Raw genomic sequence first — 18,728 nt, 5'->3', positions numbered from 1 at the left:
ACTGTGCTAAATCATTGGACCCAAACAAGTTCTGTTGCTGATATGGGTTCTTTTCACAGTTGAATATCTGTTACTGTATGAGGATCTAGCCCAAGAAATACTCAGAGTCATTGGTATGTTCCAATCATGTTTATTCAATCAACGCTGCTCTCTTGCAGGTGAGACTGTAGAACTGCCCGATGCCCTCGTGTGTTCCCCTTAAGTACCCAGGAGGTGTGGCTAAAGGTAAGGAGGAGCTGTGGTGAGGGAGAGGGTGTGGGTGTTAACCCTTGTTGTACCAGAGAGTGGATGGTCTGGGAGTTAGGCATTTATATGTGACAATATCAGAACTGAAAACAAGGCCTGGTGCTGAAGCTTAATCTCAACTCCAATTAATCCTTTTGCCATCTCCTTTTTCATGACTTTTGACATTCAGTTTGCAACTATCGCTGAAGGACATTATTCTGATGCATTAAAAAAGAGGCTGGATTTTTTTTTTTTAAACTATTTCAAGTGTTTGACTGATGTGGTTTATCCAAAGTTCCAGCCTCCCTCTTGTTCACATGCAAAGTGAGATATAATCTTTAGTGAGATGAGCACTAGGCAGAACTGATAAGATATGATGAAATGTTTAATGGCCTTGTTTGTGCTGTCCAGCCTGATAGGGGAAAAGAAGATTTGTATGATAACAACTTAAATCTGTGAAAATAATCGCTTCTGACATCTCCAGCTAGGCAGCAGGCTGCCCAAAACACTGCTGTTCAGATACAAATTGTACAGCTAATGAAGTGAGGAGAACACAATATAGATACAAATTAAAACCTACATACAATGAACAGCCCAAGTTGCTTATTGTTGTTTTTAACTCCCTTGTTTGGTGCAGGGAGAAGCTAAATAATCTGTTAGTAATAATCACCCTTTTATATTTTTAGCAAACGCTGCTGCATTGTGATTAACAGCAAGAAATGGCCACAGGCTAACTTATCTCTAGAAATGAAACCCTGTGTTCTCATTCCCCTTCCTTGTGGAAGCTTTATATAGATTTTTACATTGTTGAGGAAATGAACTATGAAAAATGAACCACCTCAAAACTGACAAATCATTTACCAATTCCTTAGTGTCTTGTGTGCATATGTGTGAAAGGAAGTATCTGCTACTGCTTATTCCAATATATTGAATGCTTCACTGTCATCTCATCATATAGTTATGCAGCTGGGAAGGTTTGTCATTCAAAGAAAATAGCATGCTGTGCACCTTTTCTTCACATAGAAAGAATTTGAATATGTTGTGGTATTATCAAGACAATAATTTTTAAAAACCCTTCTGTCTACTCCGAACTGGATTGGTCTACACTGTCACCAGAGTGCATGTATGCAATCACTGGTGAACACTCAAGCTAGCAGGGAAGACATAGAGACAATGATTTATGAACCAACGGCTCCATAGTGGGACTACATACTTGGCTGCTGTGATTAACACAACTAAAAATGCCTTTTCTTGAACTCCAAGGAGCCAATGGTAGGCACTGATAGATACAGCTGGGCCTTCTATGAGGTTCCTACCTCATGAAAAATGGTGGTTCCTACCTCATGAAAAATGTCATGAAAAATAACATTGATTAACTTTCAGGTCTATCTTATGCTTAGATTATTTATATTATTATTTATAGAATTCTCTATAAATTATGATCATACCACATCTAGAGGGTACCAATTAAGGGCAAGATCATTTCAGATGATCAAATAATAGCAATAGCAATAACACTTATATACCGCTTCACAGTGCTTTACAGCCCTCTCTAAATGGTTCAGAGTCAGCATATTGCCCCCAACAATCCGAGTTCTCATTTTACCAACTTTGGAATGATATAAGTATAAACATGATTATGAATATATGAAATGGATACAAATAAAAGGGAACATTAGGACAGGGATAGTAGCAGTGGTGAGTTCCTCCCGGTTCTGTCCAGTTCTTGCGAACCGGTAGTAAAAGCGGTGGGAGGCTCCGCCCACCCGCTCAGACATCATAATGGACGATCTGCGCATGCACAGAAGTACACAAGTGCACACGAGCGAAGGAAGCACTCCCATTGCGAACCGGTAGTAAAGGTAAGTAGAAGCCATCCCTGGACGGTAGGCACACTGGTGCGTTTATGCACACCCCTTAAAGAATGATAATAAATAATAAATAAAGAATGATGGAAGGCTGAGTCAACCTTGAGCCTCTCAGAATCCTAGAGTGAGTTAAACTTGCAGTACTGCATTCTAACTACTGTGCCACCACGGCTCTAATCTATTATATACCTGTGTGTGTTCAACAGAAGTGAGGGTCTGTTAGTATTTTGATCTACTCTAGAGAAACTGTACAAGTTCAAACATTGCTAAATCCATCCTGTTTGAAAGAAAGAGTCAACTTTTGTTTGACTCAAACATTTACACCAAGAATTCTGAAGCCATTCATTTCTAATTTCAATAAAACTTTGGGGAGTGACAAGAGATATAATAGTAGACAGTTGTTTACATGATTTTAAAAAGTTATTGCTTGCAATTTGAATTATGGTGTTGTATTTTGTTTTTACATTATTTAATTGGTTTTCTAATGTTCTTAGAATCAGTGGCAACTGAAGCAACTTATAAAGTCTCAAAAAAGGCAGCAAGGAGGTTTTTATTTCAGTAATTCTATGATGTCCATTATATGTCCAACAAGGGGGAGGGAGGGACACAATGTTCTTTCTTCTCTTTCCCTGCTACTTGGATTGTTAATGCATAAATCACTGCCAATATTTGAAGAAATTCATCTAGCAAAGACACAAAGTTGCAAGAGGATCCAGAAATGATAATTTTACACACATGTACCAGGAAATAATCCCCACAAACCTACCTGAACCATAATTCTGAATAAGGTAGATACGTGTGTCCAAAACACATTTTTGTAGTTTAAATGCCACTTATTCCATATTTTGAGACATTATGCAAGCTCTGGCAAAAATATAAGCATCATTTTCTACGTCTGAACAAGCCTTTTCCAAATTGGCTGCTTCAAAGACCATGCTGGTTAGGAATTCTGGCAAACGTCAGGATGGGAAAAACAAGTTTAAATAATACTAACTTTTCCAGAGGGCAAAGAAAAGTTAAAAGAGCACATGAAAGATAAACAGATGGGTGCTTAATGGTATATAACAAGCTTCCATCTGCATGCTGTTATTCCACAGGCCACTTTTCTGATATTGATACGTTTTTGTTTTTTTTTAATCATATTTGTATACCGCCCTACTCCCGAAGGACTCAGGGCGGTGAACAGCCAAAATAAAATACAGAGACATACAAAAGTTAAAAAACTATTAAAAACAGATTAAATAATTTAGGCTCAAAAAACAAATTAAAAAACATCCAATTTATCTAAAAAACATTTAAAACCCAATTTAAAAGCCAATTTAAAAGGGAGAGTTAGGCCAGACCAGCCTGTTGGAATAAAAACGTTTTTAGGGTGCGGCGGAAGATACGTAAGTCTTGGATCCTCCGTATCTCCAGGGTGTGCTCGTTCCAGATGGCAGGTGCCCCCACAGAGAAGCTCTCTCTCTGGGGGCCACCAGTCGACATTGTTTGGCCGACGGCACCCTGAGGAGCCCCTCTCTATGGGAGCGAACTGGTCGGTGAGAGGCTACTGGTGGCAGAAGGCGGTCTCGTAAGTACGTGATAAGTAATGAAGGATTGTTCATCTTATTAGAAACCCTTTGTTCTAGTAGAGCCAAAAATTGTGTGGTAGGATCTTCAATATAATGCACAACATAGGAAAATATATTTAACATATAATGTATATTTAACTGTTTGATTATAAATAAGTCTATTATCCATGCTGTTGTTTTGGTCAACATATAACAAAGGTCACTTTTTAGTTATGTGGCTGCAAACACTACCTGTATTTATTCCAATATCAATGCATACATCTGACTGATTGTGTTGATTTATAGGATTTTATTTATCAAAGTTAGGGGGCATTGTGTTGTGCTCACTGTGCAATGGTATCTAATTTGCTTGGTCACATCCAATTTGATACACAGACAGATAATCCGATCTGCAGAAATTATTTCACTCATAATATTGTCAGGGCTGAGCTATAGATAGTGATTTGAAAAGTGCCATGAGACTGGAGATGACAGCTGAAGTCAAAAACAAAAGGCAAACCAGAAAATAGTCCAAAATGAAGAGCAAGCCAAAAAATCTGAACCAAATACAGATCTTTGTGAGAACATCCTAAACTGGGTATAGCCATTCTTCTATTCATTTATTGGCAGATTTAGAAGCTGGACATATGGTAGAAAACTCTGATAATTGCTCACCATAATTATAAAAACTGCTGTGAAAAAAATATGGCCAGCACTTCCAAGTAAAGTCTGTATCAGCCTTCTGAGTTTAACTGTGAGCATGGCAAATTTATTGTCCTATGAGCAAGGCCAATTGGGTAGTACAGATTCATGTGGACCTGTTAGTAAACAATGTGTTAGTAAACATATTGTTTACTAACAGCCTCAGGGATGTTTCCAGTTTTCATTTGCATCACCCCAATGGCGGCAAGAACACTGCTTTTCGCACAGAATATTGCACCCTTTCACATAGTACTTCAGGAGTGGAATGCTAATGTTTTATTAATAGATACAGAACTTCTAAAAGCAAAAGTATTGAATAACATAATTGAGCAGAAAGCCATTGAACATAATCCCCATATGACTCTTCCAAAATGAGAACTACTGCTGAGGTCATGTGATCTTCATTTTCAACATTCCATGAAAGTTTCCCAGCAGTCTCTCAACCTCCCACATTTTCCTACCTCTTGGGCAGCAAAGGGAAGAGGGAAAGGAGAAAGGGAAATGGGGATGAAGGGCAGGTAATGTGAGGGGAGGAGGAAGGAATAGGGAGCTTCCATGCAGCTTTCCTGACCCATGCCACCCACCCCCCATGCATTCTGCTGACCTGTGCCACCCCCTTCCATGCACTATTCCCAACTTATGTCACCTCCTTGTGACCCATTTCAAACTCATGTGGCACCTCCTGTGCATCCATATGTACCCATTCCAAACTGACATGGCACTCCCAAGCACCCACGTGTACCAGGGGTGGGTTCTAAATTTTTTTACTACCAGTTCTGTGGGCGTGGCTTATTTTGTGGGCGTGGCTTGATGGTCATGTGACAATTATTTAGGATTTAGCAGAGGTACTGGTCTACCAGGCTTTTAACTGCTTGCAGAGCTATACCGATCTACCCATTTATTTTTGCAGGCACTGGTCTACCCATTTATTTTTGCAGGCACTGATCTATTCATATATTTTTGCAGGCACTGGTCTACCCATTTATTTTTGCAGGCACCGGTCTACTCATTTGTTTTCTTTTAACACTGATCAGCTGTAGGGCGGCCCTTTGAAGCCCCGCGGCAAGAGTTTAAACAGTTTTTTTCCCTCTAGCCATCAGCTGGGACTCAGGAGGCAGCAATAGATTGAGGGTGGGGCCAAATAACAGGTAAGAATAACACGGGGGGCGGGGGGGCAGAACCGGTTCGGTGACATCATATCGTCACCGCTACCGGCTCGGTGGAACCGAGCCGAACCAGGAGGAACCCAACCACTGATATGTACCCATCCCAACTCCCCCATGTGTCATCCCTAACCAGTATGACATCTTCACATCTTCGCATATCCCTGCAACCCCCAAACAGCTTTACTGATCCTCCACTGCTTCCCTGCATGCCTTACCCAACCTGTATAGCATCTCTTGCCCACCCCCGGGCACCTCCTTGGCCACCCACATGCCCTTCCTGACCCATGATGCATCTCTGATGCATACCCACATGTCTTTCTCAACCTATGAGGCACCTCTCTGCCTGCTGGTTTTTGATCTGTAACTTCCTGCTAGCTTCCCCATTAATTTTCTCCCTGTAAGGTTCCCACAAGCAAAGTAAATGGGGAAACTTGCAGGGATAGGAGGGAGGGAGGGAGGGAGGGAGGGAGGAAAGAAGGAAGGAAGGAAGGAAGGAAGGAAGGAAGGAAGGAAGGAAGGAAGGAAGGAAGGAAGGAAGGAAGGAAGGAAGATTGGTTTCTGGTGTGTCTGCCAGCTTCCTATAAGGAAACTCAATGGGGAAAGTGTCAGGAAGTTGGAGGCCACTCCCACGGGTTTTTCTGCCCACCCATGGTCTTCTGTTTCTCTGCTTAGATAAGGAAATAGCTCTGAAATGATGAGCCAGTGGAGCACAGCTTCTCTAGTAAATACATCAAAGTTCATTCACAGCCAATTTTAGATTCTTTCCTCTTGATAAGAGGTTCTGGGATTTAAAAAAAAAAAAACCTAACAGGTTCTACAGCTTGAAAATGTTTGAAAACTCCTGCATTAGAGTATTCCGTTTGTTGAAAGCCTGTACTTTTCTGAGCAAGTCCAGGCTTTCTGAGCTAAACCTGCCACCGTGTTTGAACATCTTGAAACATTATACATATTAACCTTGAGAGTTATGGGGGGGGGGAGGCACTGATGCACAGATAACCAGGAGGTAGACAAGGGAGGGTGGAAGAGCAGCAGAACAAAAGTTCATGGCCATGTTCCATCCAAGAATGCACAGCTAGTTTGCTAATCAAGATACAGAGATTTTCCAACATCTCAAGGACAATTTTTCAATCAGCCCAATACCACTGTGGGCAATAATACCACTGATTTCAAGAAGAAACATAGCTGCAGTGTGGTATGCATGCTATCTACTAAACTTCATATCTCTACTGTTTAAGTGTATTTTCAATTAACCCTCATGGCTCCTATTTAATATGTGGCCATAATTTTAGGTAATTTTATTCATATTTATTCACATGTTTAATGTGGAAAATGTAGGACATGGTTGTCAAACACGCAGAGTCACAATGCCGTCACATGACATTTCGCAGCTTTTCCCCCATTCGCGGAACTTGGGTGGGGGTGGCCTGCATGTGACACATCCGGCCCGGGGGCTGCCAGTTTGACACCCCTGATTGTCAACTCTGAATCGAACCTGGCTGAAACCATGTTGTGCTGTTTCAAAGTTGCCATGCACCATGTGGGGAGGATGAGGGGAAAATAGCTAGACCGTCTTGTAGACAAAATAAAGAGCTTTCCCATGGGAGCCAAGGTCATCCAAACAGGTGGCAGTTGGAGGAGGAGCATCCAGGATGTGATGGTATACAATGTTGCAATTTGACTTCCATACAGTATATGAAGAACAGGCGGATGAATGGCCAAGGAGTTCTATCATCTTATTAAATTCTGTGCAGGGGTCAAAGGTCCTGGAATGGCAAAGCTGTCCTAACTGTCCTAAAAAATTTAGTTTTCAGAGGCAGAAAATTTTCACCACCTCACAAGGATAAGGGAAAGATTATTCTTTAATGTCATGCCAGGTCTGGCACTCCAGAAATGCACCTAGAAAAGTATGAGTTTAAAAAATATTTTGCAACATTGGTTGTTGTTTTTTTAAATTAACTTTCTACACAGCTTAGCCATTTTACTGGACAGCTTGGAGGGTGTCTTGCTGTCATTTTCTCATCTCTGATATCATCTTTAAAAGTGCTACAGGGGAACTATTTCAATTATTTGATGTGGTGGGTTCCTTTAAAGTATACAGCTGAAATTGGCAGGTCTAATGTCTTTTAAAAGATCTACCGTTCCCGCCATCCACATCCTATTCTACCAAAAAATGAAGCAGCTGCAGCCATTTTAACGTATTGCCATTAAACCCTCGGAACAAATCTTTCTTCAAATCAAATCCTGAAATTGCTTGAATTGAATCTGTTTGCCCTTGAATCACAAACTCGGATCAAATCATGCCCTCTTTGAATCTCTAATTTGAAGCAGATCAGGACTGATTTGTGCAGTCATAACAAGGATATATTTTCTACTTAAGTTCAGTGTTCCCTCTGTGAGTTGCAAAATGAAAAATAACAAGATAAATAGCTGAAGCATCATACAGTGCAACCTCTTCTATGTCACAGTCCTAAATAAAACTCATACATGAATTTTTTTTAAAAAAAAAGACTTCTTGGTTGAACTGTGAGTCCATCATTCATTTGAAACTGCAGTCCAAATATTCTACTCAGTGTTCTGGAATTTGACAGTTTTATAATCCTACATACAGGTAATTATTAAATAGAATAATGGAGCGACCAACTGCGTGCACAAAAGATCCATGATTTGGAGAAACAATTTATAGTACTGAAGGGGGGGGAAAAGGAAACATCTACAATGCAGTTATTTTTTAGAGGAGTCAGCTGACCTAAATTCAAAATATAATAGTTATGTTTGCCTAATTTTTATTTCTGGTTTCAAAATCAGTTCAAAAAATAAATCTATTTTTTAATAAATGAATAATAAATTATAGAGTGAGATTTTTTTACTTCCATTTTTCCCAGTATTCAGAAAACGTTAATCTCCCCTGTGAGCAACATAGCATATATAATAATGATATAATGCGTCTCACGTTTTTCTTACTTCCTCAGTCCTTATATTCAATGTAGCACCTAAATGCCAACTACTATCTCACATTTATCTCATGATTGTTGCTATGAGCTATGCAGACTAATTGAGAAGTGATGCCAAAACAGGCAAGGCTAGATATATAAGCATGTGTGCAGCCAACCTTCTTGATTAAGTAGTAGTTAGTTCATGAACAGATTGCCCTAGGGTAATTGACTTGGTTTGAATTTATTCCTGTCCGTTTTTTCACTGCTTTATCGTGTAATTACAAATGGGTGGTTTCTATCTTAATTTTCTTTCTGAAATCATTTCAAGCAAAGAAGATGGTTTTGCCCTGGCAACTGGTACTTACAGCCACTCCCTACCTACATACACAACAGTGGTGGGTTTCAAAATTTTTTACTACCGGTTCTGTGGGTGTGGCTTGGTGGGCATGGTGAGGCTTGGTGGGCGTGGCAGGGGAAGGATACTGTAAAATCTCCATTCCCACCCCAATCCAGGGGACGGTTACTGCAAAATCCCCATTTCCTCCCGATCAGCTGGGACTTGGGAGGCAGAGAATAGATGGAGCCAGTCAGAATTTTTACTACCGGTTCTCCGAACTACTCAAAATTTCCACTACTGGTTCTCCAGAACTGGTCAGAACCTGCTGAAACCCACCTCTGACAACAATACACAATACACAACCCACCTCTGACAACAATACACAATAGATACAAACTTAAAGTGAACCGCTCCAAACTCGAAAATATGCAGAAAATATGACTTCAGCAACAGAGTGGTCAATGCCTGGAATTCACTACCTGACTCTATGGTTTCATCCCAAAACCGCCAAAATTTTAACCTTAGACTGGCTACTGTTGACCTCACCCCATTGCTAAGAGGTCTGTAAGGGGCGTGCATAAGAGCACCAGCGTGCCTACCATCCCTGTCCAAATGTTCCCTTTAATTGTATTCATTTTATGTATTCAATTCATGCTTATACTTATGTATATTATCTAATACGTACTCAATAAAATAAATAAATAAATAAATAAATAAATAAATAAATAAATAAATAAATAAATAAATAAATATAAATATTCTGATCATTACATCTGACTTCTTATCAGGGCAGTCCTATCCTTTCCTGATATTAAGCCATTCCTAGTCTTCTGCCAGCTTTGCCCTCTAAACCATTAGCCATATTTTCCATCCACCTTCCCTGACCCCTTGAGCTGCCCAGCACTTCCTCCAGATGGCCTATGGGAACCACTAAAAACATCAGCTAGCTAGCACACCACCTCCTGACCTTTTCTTCCTATGCTGGATTTGTTTTTAGCAATGATGAAAAAAAAAAAGAACAAACTAAATGCCCAGTCACTGTGCGTTCAGAGTACTTAGAAAACAATAGGAAAGAGCTGCAGGTTAGTATGGCACCTTCGTATCAGATTTTGAAATCCCAGCAGCCAGGTAGTAGGATACACCACAGGCTCCCACCATAAGGAACTACCTATCCAATGGCTATATTCAGTGGTGGGATTCAAATAATTTAACAACCGGTTCTCTGCCCTGATGATTTCTTCTAACAACCAGTTCACCAAACTCTTCAGAAAGTTAACAACCGGTTCTCCCGAAGTGGTGCGAACTGGCTGAATTCCACCACTGGCTATATTGCACTATTCTTGCCTTTGTATGTGATGAGACGTGATAGATATAGGACATCCTAATATCATCATGAAGAGCCATGGTGGCGCAGTGGTTGGAATGCAGTACTGCAGCTACTTCTGCTGACTGCCAGCTGCCAGCAGTTTGGCAATTAGAGTCTCACCAGATCAAGGTTGACTCAACCTTCCATTCTTCCAAGATCAGTAAAATGAGGACCCAAATTGTTGGGGGCAATATGCCGACTCTGTAAACCACTGAGAGAGGACTGTAAGCACTGTGAAGCTGTATATAAGTCTAAGTGCTATTGCTATCATTGCAACTTACCAAGTGCTAGCCTGAGGGATTTTATCTTGGCTGCTGTTCCTTTACTGTTTGATAGTCCTGAAAAAGTGAAACCATCCACCACTTCAATATCTTCATTGTCAGTTCTAAAGGATATTATACTCCACTACAATTTACTGTTTAAATTGTAATCTTTCTAGATTACACAGAGTTGTAAATTAATTGCTACGTGTCATCTTTGATGGCAATGCCCAATTAGTCAATCATTTTGGTCATAATCTTAGAAGAGATTGAAAAAAAAGTCACCCAATAATTTTTAATTATGAATTCTGCTGTTGGTTTATTGCCCGTGTTTCCTAGGCTCATAAAATGATGCAACATAAGAAATCGATTTAATTTCTCTTGTTAGCTGCTAGGCCTGTTACTGAAAAACACTGGAACAATAAAATACATCTTTCATTATATCAGCGGTATTTAAAAATGAAGGAAATCACTTTGGCTAAAAAAATTAATGGATCAACAAAGAGCTTTGGGGAAAAACTTGCAATAAATAAATTTGGCCATTATTTATTAGCTACATTAAGCATGGATTTTGATGTAGATTACTTGCATCGATACAAGTATTCTGAGAAGAAATATTGAAAATCAATATGTGTGTGTGTATAATACACATATATACGCACAAGCTCCACTCCCAGCTTTCTAGTCTCTTTTTCTCCTCTTTCTTTTCATTTTTTTTGCATTGTTATTTTTCTTAATTGTTTTGTTTTGCCTTTAGATTTTCTTGCTGCTTTGTTTCTTCAATAAAATAGCAGGAAAAAAATATAGCATTCCATATTCCCTGGGCTTCATTTCTTTTATAACAAACAAGACTTGGAGCCAAATGAAATGTTATCTTATCCTTGTGGCTAATCTTGGCTTAGAGGGTTTTAAAAATACAAGTAACCAGTATTGGTGAGGAATTGGACTGAGTTTGTGGCTTCACAGGTAATCTAAATACAATTGTGTGTTCCAGATCTGCTACCAATAATGTTAGCTTTCATCTCGTTACAAAGAGCAGTCAGGTGTACTGTTTCCTACTGAGACTATGGTAGACCTGTGAGCTACACAGTACACAGCTTGATTGATGGGAAGATTGTTGATGATATTCCATCTGGATAGCAGGACAGATAGCAGTGCAATACAGCTGTTGGTTGTGATGTATATAAGGGAAAGGTATTTATTTACTGCATTTCTATACCAGCACATATTCTGAAGACTCATATTGTTAGGACATCCTAAAAGCCAGGCTTAAGTTGCTCTTGTGAACTTCAAAGTAACAAAAGCAATGTCATGTCATTGTGCCATTAACTCCACCCATTTAGGACGTGTGTGCAACATCATGTCTCATATACAAAAGGAATGATTCAGTGTGATGCTTCTTTTATTGGGCTGACACTTTGATCCCATTATTTTGGACACTACTGGTTACAGTTAGGAAAGAACTTCAAACATATATACTGTAGGTGACTAGTGCAATGTGAAATGACACAAAAATAGCAGAATATAATTGTAGTGACATGACACAAATTGCAGCCTTTGTGCTTGCATCCCAGTGTTGTGTACATGGCATCACAACATGTATTTGGTCCCAACCAATGGTGGGTTGCTCCCGGTTCGCACCAGTTCGCAAGAACCGGTAGTAAAAAAATTTAGAACCCACCCCTGGTCCCAACCCACACCCATTGATGCCTGTGCAATCATAGAAGAGAAAGCAAAGAAACTCAAGTCATATTCTCAAGAAATTCCCCTGGGATTTGGATCATTTTTGCTTTGAAACAAAGGATGAGAAAGGGAAAGACAAAAAAAGATTCAACAAAGTTGAAACTGTTTCACTTTTAATATGTGAATGCAGCAAAATCACACAAACTGATTATAAAGCTAGACACGAGCGAGTTGCTAAATTAATCCACTGGTCATTATGTAAAAAAATATGACTTACCTGTATCCAAAAAGTCATGGGAACATAAAGTGGAAAAAGTTATAGAATATGAGGTGGTGAAGATCTTGTGGGATTTTCGAATACAGATGGATCGTCATTTGGAACACAACACACCAGATATCACTGTTGTCGAAAACTGAAACGTACAATTTATTGACATTGCGGTACCAGGAGATGCCAGAGTCGAAGAGAAAGAACTGGAAAAAATCACGAGATATTACAACCTGGCCATTGAAACTACGCGATTATTGATGAAACATGTAACAGTGATACCCATTGTGATCGGGGCACTTGGTACCATGTCCAAGAATTTTATAAGATACATCAACAAATTGCAGCTTCCTGCAATAACACCAGCAGAACTGCAAAAAACTGCACTACTTGGAACATCATACATCTTAAGAAGGTACTTGGTTGATACGTAGGACGCTGGCAGCAACCTGTATCAACCGTTAGCACCAGTCAGTGGTATTTGTGATCCATTTTTGAATGTCCAGTTGACTGAGTTTCATGTTTAATGAATAAAGTATATAATAATGATGATGATAATGGTGAGGAGGAGGAGGAGGAGGAGGAGGAGGAGGAGGAGGAGGAGGAGGAGGAAGAAGAAGAAGAAGAAGAAGAAGAAGAAGAAGAAGAAGAAGAAGAAGAAGAAGAAGAAGAAGAAGAAGAAGAAGAAGAAGAAGAAAGAGAGAGGGAGAGAGAGAGAGAGAGAGAGAGAGAGAGGGAGGGAGAGAGAGAGAGAGAGGGAGAATTGGGGATCCTGAATTCAGACAAATCAAATGGAATACCATGCAAAAGTACTGTGAAAAGAATAGCCCTTTTGCTATTCAATTCTGTCCTGTATCATGTTGTATAAACAGGAGTAGTCAAGACAGGAGATGAGATAGGTGGTGGGGAATGTTTGATCAGAAACCCTTACAATTCTAGGGCTGAGACTTAAATTGGGTTCTGGCCCTAAGAGTAAGCCAATGTAAGGTTCAGCAGTGAGAAGAAACATGGGGAAAATGAGAGAAGTCCAAAACAAAATATGATGAAAGTCCTAGACTAAGGTCAGTGATTAGAAGACCAGCCCATAGACTGGTGTTACAGTCTAGGTGAGCAACATCAGAGCCTAAATTAATAAGTATGCCATGAAATAGATAGAAAATTCCAAACTCAATGGCTGTTCAGTGACATGCCAATTGCCTCTATAAACAGCCAAAGGGAGAATCATCTAGCAAAATCCTGAAGCTGCTGGCTGCTGAAGCTGATTTCATATAATGTTTTTAACATTCATTAATGTTTATTTAAATTTATTATAACTGTCCAACTCCAATGACTCTGGGCAGCATACAAAAAAAAAATCCATAAACAAATAAAGCCTGAAACTGCAGAGACAGCCCAGAGTAAAACAAATTTAAAAATCACACACACACACACACACAAAGGCAACAATACATTACATAGCTGCAACCAAGAGAGAAGGGCAACAAACTAAGATAGCTAGCCTAACCCTGTTAAGAAATGGAGCTGCTGTAGTTCAGAGGAATCTCCTTCCAGCAGTAAAAGTCTGCTTTCTTGTCCCAACTCTGGCTTCTTCCTTTGCTCATTCTGAGGGAAATGAAAGAAACAACTGGATATAATTAGGCAAACTCCCAAATGGCCTCAATTAGGATTCTGTATTGACCAATATCAGACAGGAGTGAAGATATCTAGTGAGGAACAACTTCGCAACTTAAATAGGGCTCCGGCCCCAGTAGGGAGTCAAGGTAAGGTCCTATCCTGGGAGGAAATAATTCTATCAAACCCCTAATTAGGACCAATTACTCATTTGAATAAATTTTGGGGTTTCATCACATATTTAGAGATTACTGAACCAAGGATGGTGATTAGATTCTTTTAGGCAGGCCCTCCTTTCATCTATATTTCCCCCCTGTGTTATCTTCCATTGTACTGCATGTGGTGATAAGGGAAGGTCAAACTCTTTCAAGGAACTGACTGTTGCTTAGCAAAGTCAAGCAAAATGTTTTATATTGGATGTCATGGGCCTAAAACAGCAAATCAGAAAACTATCTAGTTCTAGAACACCCTGTAATTGAATGATAAAGGGACCAACTAGTTTTCATCAGCTGTGACATTTTGTGGAAAAAGGAGTGGTGCGGTTTTTTTTTTTCTTAAACAAAAGAGCTATTTATTTTTTCTACTGAGGCTTCTCAGTATAAGATCTACTTATCAAATGCTTTAGCATATTAAAATAGGGCTAGTATACCACTGCAAAAAATAAATTGTACCTAATCTCTGTGGTGGTGGTTGATATAGCTTTGAAGCAGATATATTCTACCTGAGAGAATCCAGAAAACTAAAGACTTTTTTCTAAAATCTTTTTTCTCACATTTTCATATTAAATACACTCAGTGCTAACTTCACACTGTTCTTGAAGGAAAAAATCCATATGAAATATGATTATATTTCATAAGAATATGGTTTAAGAATAAGACTTAAAAATATGGCTAGTTTACACACTGCCTTAATCAGAATGAGAGATATTTTAAATTTAGGATAATGTGTAAACTCAGTTATAATAATTTAGTCAACAAATCATGTGACACCTGTAGCCATATCAGTGGGCATGTGAGCTCAGCTCCAGCGCGCATGCGCATGCTGGCCAGCTGATTTTCGGGCCTTCTGGGCCCACCAGAAATAGGGAAGCAGGCTGTTTCCTGCCTCTGGAGGACCTCAGGGAGTGGGGTGGGGAATGCCCGTTTTTCTCTCTCCCTAGCCTCCAGAGCCTTTCTAGGAGGGTGGGACCAGAAGTTTACAAACAAGCCATTTTTGGCCTCCAGAGGGCCTCCGGGAGGTGGGGAAGGCTGTTTTCGCCCTCCCCAGACTCCTAGAAAGACTCTGGAGGCTGGGGAGAGCAAAAAACGGGCCTACCGTGCCATCGCATGCCAAGAGAGTGGGGAGCGTGGGGGGGGTCGCGTGTGCATGTGTGGAGGCCAGGCGCATAGAATTATGGGTGTGGGCATGTATGCATATGATACACACACACAGATACACACACACCGTGCTCCTGGCACACGATGGCAAAAAGGTTAGCCATCACTGTCCTAGGCCATGGACTGCTATCAGGCTGCAGGTCATTGGGAAGCAGCAGGCAAGCATGCAAAGCTTCATTGGCACATAAGCAAGATTTAGGTTATATGTGTGAAAACTTGCCCCCCACTGCCGTTGCAACCGCTGGTCTGTAGAATCAAAAGTTTGGGCAAATAAAAGTGGAAAGTGTGAACCCAGTTTATAAGGGGAGGGAGTATAGATTTCTTGAACAAGAAATTTGTTCAAGTATTGAAACACTAGGGATTTATATTCCTCTCAGTGTGCATTTACCGATAAAGGTTTACATACGTTCAGTCAGTGCAGTTTAAAGAAATTCATAAGAAGGAGCTGTTTTAACCTACTGTTGCCATTTTAAGTTTAAGTTTAAGTTTAATGCGATTTATATGCCGCCCTATCTCAAATGGACTCAGGGTGGCTCACAACAATAAAATGCACAATTGCACGTTAAAACAATATGAAATTAAAAGTCCAGTTTAAAACAGTTTAAAATCAATTTAAAACTATTAAGAACACCGTCCCCCCACGGTTGTTTCGTAGTCCCAGCTACGAAACAACCAGGTCTTCAAATCACGGCGGAACGAGCGAAGGTCAGGGGCCATCCGGAGCTCCAAAGGAAGTTGGTTCCAAAGGGTGGGTGCGCCCACAGAGAAATCTCTCCCCCTGCAAGTCGCCAGCCGACATTGTCTGGCTGACGGCACCCTGAGGAGGCCCTATCTGTGGGAATGCACTGGGCGATTGGAGATTGTTGCTGACTGCAGGGGGTCCGACAAGTATCCCGGGCCTAGGCCATGAAGGACTTTATAGGTGATAACCAGGTTCTTATGTGAGATAAAGGTCAATTAAGAAGAAGTTTAAAGAAATTCTATTATCTTTTTATCATTCTTAAACGAAACAGACTGAGTTTACAAGTATATATAGCCATATCAATCTCAGCCACTCGTGCATAAATGTTCAAGTTACTCCAATACCAATCTATCCTAAAAGTATACCAGGATTTTGGATTCAAGTCCCAAAATATACAGTGTAATTAAGCAATATTTCACATCACCACCCTAAAGATGGTGAAAATATGATGTCATAGAAGAACCTAGGCCAAGTTATCTCACAGGAGAATTGCTAATTAGAAAGCTTCCTTTCACTGGTTCATCTCTCGTCATCCTAATTGTCATTAGCCATAATTGCTTGGGTTGCTTTCAGCAGAGGACCTGATTCACACATAGCAGTAAGCCCATGGGTTGTTATAAAGCCCATGTTTATAGCAAGAGTTTTACAGTCATGAAACTATTGTTTATTAAAACATACGCATACATGCACACATAATTGATTAGAGTCACATAATAGTCTAGGCCAGGGGTCTCCAACCTTGGCAACTTTAAGACTTGTGGACTTCAACTCCCAGAGTTCCTCAGCCAGCTTTGCTGCCAAGGTTGGAGACCCCTGGCCTAGGCCAAAGGTAAAAACAAAAAACAAAAAAAATCCCACCCCATATTACATAATCAGTTCCCAGGCCTTGCCATAGAACCTCTGCCTGCTCCTAATGTACTGGTTCTAGAAGGTAGATCTGTTCATGCAGAACATGGATCCTTCATCTACATGAGAATGAAAAAGTAGACCAAAGCTCTAGAAAGCACATGCAGGAATTGAAAAGCTAGAAAAGGCTGGAAGGAAAAAATAAAGGCAATTAATATCTTTAGCTACAAAATGGTGGACACAACCAGGGTTCTTGAAACCTTCCCCTTATAACAAATGTGTGATGGATCTGACACACATAAAAGAGGATAAAGCTTTCATTGCTCATCCCTGCCTGCCATTCTGAGGTTGTTGGCATCCCCTCACCTCAACACATCCCTGAGCTATACTACACTAGTTTTTCTTGACTGGCTTACTTTTAAGTCCAATTCCAAGAGGAAGATGATGTTATCTAAATTTATTGGGCTACAGCTCCCATTACTTGAAAATATTTATATTTAAAAATCAACCACCTTTTGTGCACAATAATAACCAAGACTAATGGATCTGGGCTGCAAAACTCAGGATAATAATTAGATGGTAACATAGATGTAGCATTTCTTCTCTCTCTACCCCCCCCCTCTGTCTCTCTCTCTTTCTCTCTCCCTCCCTCCCTCCCTCTCCATGTTGTGGTTATCTAGATTATTGTAGGTCAGATCTCACAGTCTTTATAATAACTAGACATGGACTTTTCATTTAATTCTTTTTCATCTGGTTGAGACTCTATTATTTCTCAGGTAAGAAAGACACAATCATAGATTCTTAATTCCTCATACCAACCCCTAGTTAAGAAGAATTAAGAATCTATTATTGTGTCTTTCTTACCTGCATCTATCTTTCCTGGCAGTTAATCAAAAGGCCAGGTTTGCTTTGTAATATATTATATATATTCCAAATATATATTGTAAAAATGGCATATCAGCTGACGTCATTCTTGGTGCTGTAGACATTTTAACAAAGAAAATAAATTAATTAATCCTTTTCTCCTGCTATAATGCCAACACAACCTTGAAATTAATTAATTAAAACAGAGAAGAATCATTCATTGTTAAAGATCCATTTTGGCAACAACAACAACAAAAAAGAACCCTTCTTGAAATAATAGCTATTTATACTGTAGAACATGGAATCTTCTTTATGAAACAACCTATTATGTGAAACAGACCGTCCAGTTTCAAAGGCATTATACACAAGTTCGACTAGCAGCAATATTTAACAGAGTCCTTTTGTCTAATGCTCTCTAAATTGCAATTTGCTTTCATAAACTGAAAGAGAATTTTATTCCTCTGAGGGTTCCCCCCCCCTTTCTGTGGAGGAAGGGAAGAAAAGAAGAGAAATCAGATCTAGGTTGTCAAACTAAATGAGCTTTTTAACCACCCAGGATATTATAATACGAAAATGAAGCTATTTAAATTCACTTATTTTATTTATTTTTTTCTTGTCCTCTTTTCTCACAATCCCACCATGTTACAATACTCCAATAGGCAAGCTTCTTTGAAGGCTATTCCAGAAGATAATTGACTGAGATATAAGTTATGCATCTACCGCAAATGTGACAGTGCTAAACAAAGAGGTCAATTATCTCTTGGCAAGAACTGCTTCAAAGAAATAGGCTGGTACTACTATTACAATAAACAGGTTTAATTTATTTGTTGTTTCCATTATTCCAATATCACTAACATTTTCTCCCAAATCTTGTGTTCCCTCGACTTAATTTGTTTGTTGTTTCTTCCTAGAATGCAGCGGTTCCTATAAA

Source organism: Pantherophis guttatus, chromosome 1, assembly GCF_059756535.1.
Source record: "Pantherophis guttatus breed Tessera chromosome 1, ASM5975653v1, whole genome shotgun sequence".
NCBI classification, from domain to species: Eukaryota; Metazoa; Chordata; class Lepidosauria; order Squamata; family Colubridae; genus Pantherophis; species Pantherophis guttatus.
Note: the sequence above shows the minus strand (reverse complement) of the source record.